This window comes from Heterodontus francisci, unplaced genomic scaffold (assembly GCF_036365525.1).
Source record: "Heterodontus francisci isolate sHetFra1 unplaced genomic scaffold, sHetFra1.hap1 HAP1_SCAFFOLD_43, whole genome shotgun sequence".
Lineage (NCBI taxonomy): Eukaryota > Metazoa > Chordata > Chondrichthyes > Heterodontiformes > Heterodontidae > Heterodontus > Heterodontus francisci.
In genome coordinates this window covers 9518141-9528280 of record NW_027141852.1, presented here as the reverse complement: position 1 = coordinate 9528280, position 10140 = coordinate 9518141, and positions in this window count along the sequence as shown.

Genomic DNA, 10140 nt, shown 5'->3' with positions numbered 1-10140 from the left:
CAGTGTCCAATTTGATAGAAAAGTGGCTTAAAGACAGAAAACAGTGAGTCATATTAAATGGTTCTTTGTCAGACTGGAGGATAGTCGACAGTGGTGCTCCCCAGGGGTAAGTCCTAGAACCACTGCTTTTTTTGCTAAAGATAAATGACTTGGATCTTGAAATATAGAGTAGAATCTCAAAATATGCCGATAACACCAAACCTGGATGAGTGGCAAACAGTGAGGATGATATGAATTGTTTGCAACAGGACAGTGATAGGCGAGCAGAATGGGCAGACAGGTGGCAGATGGAATTTAATAGTGACTGATGTGAGGTGATGTATTTTGGCAGAAGGAATAGGGAGAGACAATATATACTCAATGCTACAGTTGTGAAGAATGTGCAGGAGTAGAGGGACTTGGGTGCATGTCCATCAATCTTTGAAGTTGGCAAGACATATTGCGAGAGTGGTTAGCAAAGTATATGGAATCTTGGGCTTTATAAATAGAGGCATTGAGTACAAAAGCAGGGGAATTATGCTGAACCATTATAAAGCTCTGGTTTGTCCCCAATTGGAGTGTTGCGTCCAGTTCTGCTCACCACACTTTAGAAAGAATGTGCGGATCCTTGAGAGGATGCAGAGGAGATTTACCAGAATGGTTCCAGGTATGGAGGATTATAGTTTCAAGGTTAGGCTGGAAAAGCTAGGGTTGTTCTGCCTGTATCAAAGGAAATTGAGGGGAGAATTGATAGAGGTGTATAAGGCTATGCCAGTTTTAGATAAGTTGGCAAGGAAAAATTGTTCCCATTAACTATTGGTACAAGGACTAGGGACACAGATTGAATGTTTTGGGCAAGAGATGCAGGGGGAATGTGCGGTAGAACCTTTTTTACACAGTGATTGGTAATGATCTGCAACTCGCTGCCCATGAGGGTGATGGAAGTGGAAACAATCGATGATTACAAAAGGAATTTGGATGGGCCCTTGAAGGAAATAAATTTACAGGGCTACGGGGATCGAGCATTCGAGTGGGACTGACTGGATCGTTCCCTGGAGAGCCGCCATGGATTCGATGGGGCGAATGGCCTCCTTTTATCCCACAAATGACTCAGTGACTCAATGACTCCAGGTCACTCGCAGAGTCAAGAAAACAGAGTGATGGATTTAACACAACATTATAAGTTATGTTTGTTTTGACAAAATGCAATAATAACTCGTCGCCACTCCTCGTGTTTCGAAATCCCACACATTCACTATAATGTGAACAATTATTTCCTGTTGTGTCTCTCTCAGATTTGTAAACTTCACTGTATTGGAGTGAGGTGACATCTACTGGCAGGAAACAAGAACTGCAATCAAGCGGCAGAAACTCCATAGTCTGTCAGGGTTAAAGAAACATTGCAATGTGAGGAAATAGCGAAGTGGTTTGATTGGGTAGATGGAGACATGATTCCACTTGTGGTGGTGTGCGAAGCAAGGGCCGGAAATATGAAATTTTCATTCATAAAAGAAATGAGGAATTCATGAAAAATGTAATTACGTAGTGAATGGTTAGAATGTGGATAGAATAGAAAGTGAGATTGGATGGACAGAAGCAGTCTGAAAGGATGGCTGAGACAAAAGGTGAACACCCTGAAATGTTAACTGTGTTTCTCTCTCCACAGATGCTGCCAGAGCTGTTGAACATTTCCAACACTTTCTGTTATGATTTCAGCATTTACAGGATGTTGCTTTGATCTGAAAAAAAATGGATGAACAGCTTTTCCACAGGAGCTAAAAACACATGTATTGTAAGTGGATTGTTGGTCTAGAGGTATGATTCTTGCTTTGGGTATACAATTGGTTAATATGCGAGAGATCCCGGGTTCAACTCCCGGACGAGCCCATTCTCATTTGTGTTTTTAGTTGAAGGTCATCGATCGGTTGCAGCCTGACAGCAGGCGGAATTGACTTTCATGCGGAGCCTGTTTGAGGACCAGAGAACTGGATTCAAAGAGCCTGTCGACAAAATTGAAATGAACAAAATGTACAGATCACCAAAGGGGTGTATGAAGGTGGAGCAGTAACTGAGAGCTGGATACAGGAACAACACGACTAGTATCTGGTATGGAATGGAATTCTTCTGTGTTTCTGTTGTTTGTCTTGGATTAACTCATGGATTTATTGGTTTTTCACTTTTTTGATGCGTTTGAAGAATTGTGGATCCTTCTTCAGGGTGTTTTCTTTCACCAGGTAGTTCTGACCTCTGATGATGTTGATCGTAATCAGCTTCAACTCACGGATAGTTTTGGAACTGAGCAGATTTCCTTTGCTTAAGTCTACAACATGTAACTCAGACTGACATGTGGATCCATGGGAGGATTTGAAAGCTGCCCCTGCATTGGAGCATACAGTTGCATCCATCCAATAAGAGACTGAGTAGAGGTGACAGTTCAGTCAGTCGAACATGAGACTTTTAATCTCAGGGTTGTGAGTTTGAGTGCCATTCTGTTTTTCCCTTTTTTGGGGGCTTCATTAGCAGAGAGTACAAGGAGTGTGTGACATGAAATTCAACAACAGTATGAGAAAGTCTCACTTTGATTCGGGACTCCTCTCTCTGTAGCATCTCGCTGTGAAAGATTGAACTTTATCTCATTTCTTTCTCAGCTCGGGGTCAGTGTGGCTCAGTGGGACTTCTGGCTGTCTCCCGCTTCACAATCCATCAGTGCTGAGAAAGCAATGGGGAATATTACTCATATGTTGTGTTCTGTAACCTTTCAGAAACAATTGAATGTATGTATTTTCTTCCAAAACATTCATTCTCAGTACTGGGAAAAATAGAGTATATGATTGACTGTATCAGGAAGTGAGAAATGTTTAAAATATGTTGTGACCAGTGGAGAAATGGGATGAGAATATAGTGCCCTCTTCTGATTTCAACTGTCGAAACATTTGTTATTTGGTTCTGTAGCTTAGTTGGTTAAAACACCTGCTTATTAAATAGGAGATCATGGGTTCAACTCCCAGTGGAGCCTTATGTCATTATTAGCAACATGCTTTAGAAGTTCACATCTGTGTCTTGTGAGCTTGAGCTCATATTTCAAGTTCCATGATGAATTTCAGTCACAGGAGAAAACAACCTTTGTGAAGGATGTGAGTTTGGAATGGCTGTTCCTCCTTGTCCAGAAATTCAGTCCTGGTATTTCAAAGGTAACTTCTTTGATAGAAATTTGTTCACCGTTCCATTCAACCTGGAAAACAGCTTGACATTAATCTCACTGAAGGACCGTGTTCTGTGTTGCAGAGTGTTTGTGTCATTATGTGTTGCTTTTAACCGAGACTGGGACATGACGCAAGTGGAAAATTAGATTTTCGATACAGCACTGAAACAGGCCCTTCGGCCCACCGAGTCTGTGCCGAACATCAACCACCCATTTAGACTAATCCTACATTCCCACCAAACATCCCCACCTGTCCCTATATTTCCCCTGCCACCTACCTATACTAGTGACAATTTATAATGGCCAATTTACCTATCAACCTGCAAGTCATTTGGCTTGTGGGAGGAAACCGGAGCACCCGGAGAAAACCCACGCAGACACAGGGGGAGCTTGCAAACTCCACACAGGCAGTACCCGGAATCGAACCCGGGTCGCTGGAGCTGTGAGGCTGCGGTGCGAACCACTGCACCACCGTGCCGTCCACAACTGGGTTTATCTGAGGTTTGGAATATTTGTCAGTCAGGAACAAGAAAAATCAAAGTAACCAAATAAGAAAACCTATGTCTCGTGGTTTCCAAGAAAAGTTCAGGATATATTAAACTTTGTTCCATTCAATACAACTGTGTGAACTTTGACCTTTCCTGCCTTTTATAAACAGTATTTGAAGTGTCTCAGTAAAAATGTTCAGTGTTGATGAGAGTGGGGTCTGGGTGAGCATCTGCTGAGTGTGACAGGGTCAGGACTGGATGCAGGAAGTTCTCTGACAGTCTCTCTCTCTCTCTCTGATGGGTTGAGTTGATTTTCAACTGGCAGCTGTTGGTGTAGTATAAGGATGTAAAGGGTTAATGCTGAAGAGAGTGGGATCAACCCCTCCCACTGTCAGAGTGGTGATGTAACAGTCACATGAGATGAGGTTTGGGAGAAGAGAGAGCAGCACCAAGGATGCTAGCTTCGGAGGCTTGATGAGTGTGTATATAGTATTGTGTAAATTAGAAAAGAGTTCTTAGTTCTTTCAGCAGGAAATGTGTCCAGTAAATATCGAGAAACTCACAATTTTATTATTCAGGAGTCGGAACACAGATATTAACACCAAGTGACATTTCTGGGTTCATTAACAAAAAAAAGGTAGCGAATAATATTGCTGACTGATTGAAATCCCCCAGTGAGGAGACAGGTAAACAGGTGATCTGTTGGGACATCCTTCGATCCAAGCTTTCTGCAGCGTTTAATCTCCCTTTTTGGTGAAATTCTCTGTTATTTGCAACTTTTTTTAATCCAGCTTTGATGGGCGAGTGGAAAAACTGAAAAAAATTGAACAGTTCCATTCTTTCTTTTCTTCCTTCTTCCCTTCTTTCCATCAGTTTCGCTTTTCTGTCTCAGATCAATATAGTGATGAGAATCCCAATTTAATCTGTTGTTTCTGGTGTTTTATCAATTCCAATCAGAATTCAACATTCCAATCTAATCTATTTGTTATTCCACAGTGTCTCTCCATGTGTTTTATTCTGTTGCATTCTCTCACAGTCTGTTTGATGATCAATGTTACATCTCACTCTCTGTTCTGGTGAAGATCAGAAGCAGTGATATCTGCTTACACCACCCGACAAGTCGGTCTGAGGCTGTGCCTCGCTGATCATGTGGGGTTCGGAACATAGGAACAGGAGTCGGCCATTCATCCCATCGAGTCTGCCCCGCCATTCAATATGATCATGGCTGATCATCCACTTCAATGTCCTTTTCCCCAGACTTTCGTCATATTCCCTTATGTCATTTGTATTTAGAAATCTGTCAATCTCTGCTTTAAACATAGTCAATGACTGAGCTTCCACAGCCCTCTGGGGTACAGAATTCCAAAGATTTACAACCCTCTGAGGAACAACATTTCTCCTCATCTCTGTCCTTAGTGGCTTCCCCCTTATTTTGAAAATGCGTCCCCTGGTTCTCGACTCCCCAACCAGGGGAAACATCTTAGCTGCATGTACCCTGACTGTCCTTTAAGTATTTTGTAGGTTTCAATGAGATCACCTCTCATTCTTCGAAACTCTAGAGAATACTGTCCCAGTTTCCCAATCTCTCTTCATAGAACAGTCCCACCATCCCAGGAACAAGTCTGATGAACCTTCGTTGAACTCCCTCCATGGCAATAATATCCTTCCTAAGGTAAGGAGACCAAAACTGCACACAGTACTCCAAGTACGGTCTAACCAAGGTTCTATACAATTGAAGCAAGAATTCACTAATCCTGTACTCAAATCCTCTTGTGATGAAGGCTAACATACGATTAGCCTTTCTAATTGAGTGCTGCACCTGCATGTTAGCTGTCAGTGACTTATTGACATGGATACCAGGTCACCCTTATACTTTATACCTCAGTTAATAAAGGAAAGGATTCCAATAACCTGCTGAACCACCTTATTGACCTGTACTGCTACTTCAGGGATCTGTGGACATTCACTCCAACGTCCCTCACTTCCTCTGCACCGTTCAGTGTTCTCCCATTAATTGTGTATTCCTTTGCCTTTTTTGACCTCCCAAATGCATCACCTCACACTTGTCCAATTTGAATTCCATTTACCACTTCTCTGCCCACCTGACAAGTCTATTGATATCTTCCTGCAGTGTGCAGCTATCCTCCTCCCGATCAACAACACGGACAATTTCTGTGTCATCTGCAAACATCTTGATTGTGCCCTCTATATTTATGTCCATATCATTAATATATACCACAAAAAGCAGGGGACCTAGTTCTGAGCCCTGTGGAACACCACTGGAAACAGTCCTCCAGTTGCAAAAACACCTGTAACCAATTCCTTCTTGTTTCCTGCCACTGAGCCAATTTTGTATCCAGCTTGCTACATTCCCCTGGATCGCATGCGCATTTATGTTTTTTTAACCAGTTTGCCATGTGGGACCTTGTCAAAAGCCTTGCTAAAATCCATGTAGACCACATCAACTGCACTATCCTCACAATCCTCATTGTTACTTCTTCAAAAAATTCAAGCAAGTTCGTCAGACAGGAGCTTCCCTGAACAAATCCATGCTGATGATACTTGATTAATCTGTGCCTTTCTAAGTGACAGTTTATCCTGTCTCTCAGAATTAATTCCAATAATTCGCCCACTATTGAGGTTAGGCTGACTGGCCTTTAATTGTTCCCTCGCTTCCTTTTTCAAGAATGGTGCAATGTTAGCAATAAAAACAAAAAGTGCTGGACATACACAGCAGGTCTGGCAGCAACTGTGGAGAGAGAAGCAAAGTTAACATTTCAGGTCAGTGACCTTTCATCAGAACAGAAACATTAACTTTGCTTCTCTCTCCACAGATGCTGCCAGTCCTGCTGTGTATTTCCAGCGCTAATAGTTTTTATTTCAGATTTCCAGCATCTGCAGAATTTTGCTTTTATTGCAACGTTACGAGACTTCCCATCTTCTGGCATCACACCTGTATCCAGTGATGGATTGGAAACTGATGGTCAGACCTTCCACTATTTCCTTCCTGGCTTCTTTTAACCTCCTGGGGTACATTTCATCCGGCCCTGATGATTTATCCACTTTCAAGGAGGCTAATCCCATTTATACTTCTTCTTTCCCTCAGTTTATCATGTCCAATACTTCACACTCCTTCTCCTTAATTACAATATATGCATCACCCCCTCATTTGTGAAGACAGTAAAGTATTCATTAACAAACATACCCACATCTTCCACCCTGATGGGCCCTACTCTTTCCTCAGTTGCCTCTTACTCCAATGTATTGATGAAATATCTTTGGATCCATTTTGATTTTGCTTGTCAATATTCTTTCATGCTCTCTGTTTGCTCTTCGTCGCTGCTCCCAAATGCCTCTAGTTAAGTCAAAAGACAACTTATCAGACGTGGGATCACAAGGCCGAAAGTGGGGATGTTCACTGATGATTGCACAATGTTCAGCACCATTCATGACTCCTCAGATACTGAAGCAGCCCGTGTCCAGATGTAGCAAGACCTGGACAACATCCAGGCTTGGGCTGATAAGTGGTTAATAACATTTGCGTCACATAAATGCCAGGCAATGACCATCTCAAACAAGAGAGAATCTAATCATTTCCCCTTGATGTTCAATGGCATTACCATCACTGAAACCCCCACTATCAACATTGGGGGAGTTACCATTGACCATAAACTGAACTGGACCAGACACATAAATGCATTTGCTACAAAAGCAGGTCAGAGGCTAGGAATTCTGCAGTGAGCAACTTACCTCCTGTCTCCCCACATCTTTACATCTTTCCACCATTTACGAGGCACCAGTCAGGAGTTTGATGGAATACTCTCCACTTGCCTGGATGAGTGCAGCTCCAACAACACTCAAGTAGCCTGCTTGATTGCCCCCATCCAGCAGCTTCAACATTCACTCCATTCACCACGAATGCACAGTGGCAGCAGTGTGTACAATCTACATGATGCACTACAGCAACACACTAAGGCTCTTTCAACAGTACCTTCCAAACTCTGAACCTCGACTACCGAGAAGGACAAGGGCAGCAGATGCAAGGGAGCACTACCACCAGCAAGTCCCTCTCCAAGCCACACACCATCCTGACTTGGAACTGTATCGCCATTCCTTCATTGTCGTTGGGTAAAAATCCTGGAACTCCCTTCCAAACAGCACTGTTGGTATTCCTGCATCTCAAGGACTGCAGCGGCTCAAGAAGGCAGCTCACCACCACTTTGTCAAGGGCAATTTGTAATGGGCAATAAATGCTGGCATAGCTAGCGATGCCTATGTCCCAGGAACAAATGAAAAAAAGTGAGGAAATAGTGAAGGGCTTTTATAGAATACACGGAGACATGTTTCCACTTGTGGTGGTTTCTGAAATAAGAGCCAAAAATATAAAATCAACATTCATAAAACCAATGAGGAATTCATGAAAAATGTATTTATGCAGTGAATGGATAGAATCTGGAATTTTCTATCACAGGGAGAGGTTGGGGTGAATAGTATTGATGCACTTAAGGGGAGGTGGAACAAATGAACAAGTGTATGGGGAGAAATGAATTGAGGGATATACATATCGGGCTTCATTTTTAAAAATTTGTGCATATGAAGCAGGATGGCTGGAAATATGTGTAGAGCATAGAGCAGTTGGGATGATCCCAATGCAGTGTTTTGTCTGGATGGATCTGCCCAGAACACTTGTGATTCAGGAGCTGGGAGCTTCAGTACTTCAGTGGAGGCTGATACTGACACCGGTTTTCATTAGTGGGTGTTCTTAATGATTATTAATTGAGAAATTAAATTCACCTCTTTGATATTTTGCCCCTCACCTGTTCTTGAGTTATAAGATATATTTTTTCTTCATAGAGGCAAATATTTGAAGATATTGTGATGAATGTGATGGTTGCTGCACTCGAGGCACAAGGAACAGTGCAGCCAACTCCTCTCACACACAGTAGGTACATTATCACTCAGAGTAGAGAGGGATAGACAGTTCATCAGTTCCCTAGTCTCAGACTGCAGAAGTAGTCAGGCTCACATTGATCCCGAGTTCCAGAGACACATTTTCAATCAAACAAAGCAGGAGAAAAAGAAGTTGTTTCCATTTCGCCCCAATTCAGTCCCACTGACAGTCAGATTCATCAATCCCAGGTCAAAATCACACTCATTAACAGATTGAAATACAATGTGTCAATCTAAATATAATGCAGACTTAGCTAGCAATTAAATATCAGATAGAATTGGCACACGCTACTGATTGAATGGCACAGAATCTAAGCTAATGATGTACCCTGAGATTTAAATTAAATATCATACCCAAAGCTCACACCCATTCATTATAAAGGATGTTTAAACATCCCCATAGTGTACCCTGAGATACAAGTTACATACAAGTCCAACATTCATTACAGAGAAAGTTTCAAAGATGCTGAAAGATATTGTAACCTGAGACACAAATTAGATACCAGTTCAGAACTCACGCACGCTGTGAAATTGAAAGATACAGAATCAATTCGATTAGTGTAGATTGATCTAAACATTATATACCATTCTAAAACCTCATACAATATCAAACTGAAATACAGTATTAATTCCATTAGTGTAGATTGATCTAAACATTATATACCATTCTAAAACCTCATACAATATCAAACTGAAATACAGTATTAATTCTATTAGTGTAGATTGATCTAAACATTATATACCATTCTAAAAACTCATACAATATCAAATTGAAATACAGTATTAATTCCATTAGTGTAGATTGATCTAAACATTATATACCATTCTAAAATCTCATACAACATCAAATTGAAATACAGTATCAATTCTATTAGTGCACATTGACCTGAACATTACATACTATTCCAAAAACTCATACAGCATCAATTCCATTAGTGTAGATTGATCTAATCATTGCCAGTCCAAAAATCACACACAGTATCAGATTGAGCAATGCTGATATGAAGTGTAAACTGTGATGTAAATTAGATGCCTGGACAGAACTCACCCAGACTGCGGAAATAAAAAATACAGTTGTCTATGATACGCATTATTTTCCAGCCAAAAACATCTCAGACATGATCAGAGTGAAATAGATTATCAATTCCATTTATGTAGACTGAACTCCGCATTATGGCGGCACAGTGGCGCAGTGGTTAGCATTGCAGATTCAAGCTCCACTGACCTGGGTTCAGTTCTGCGGAGTTTGCAAGTTCTCCCTGTGACCGCGTGGATTTCTGCTGTGTGCCCCAGTTTCCTCTTACAGCCCAAGAATTGCAGGTTGTTAGGTAAATTGCCCCTCGTGTGAAGATGTGGGAGGGAACATGGGATTGATGTAGGATTAGTGTATATGGGTGGTTGTTGGTTGGCACAGACTCGGTGGGTTGAAGGGCCTGTTTCAGTGCCGTATCTGAAAATAAAATTACAAACCTGTAAAAACTCTCATCCAGGGGTATGGTGATTTTGTGGTTACTTTACAGG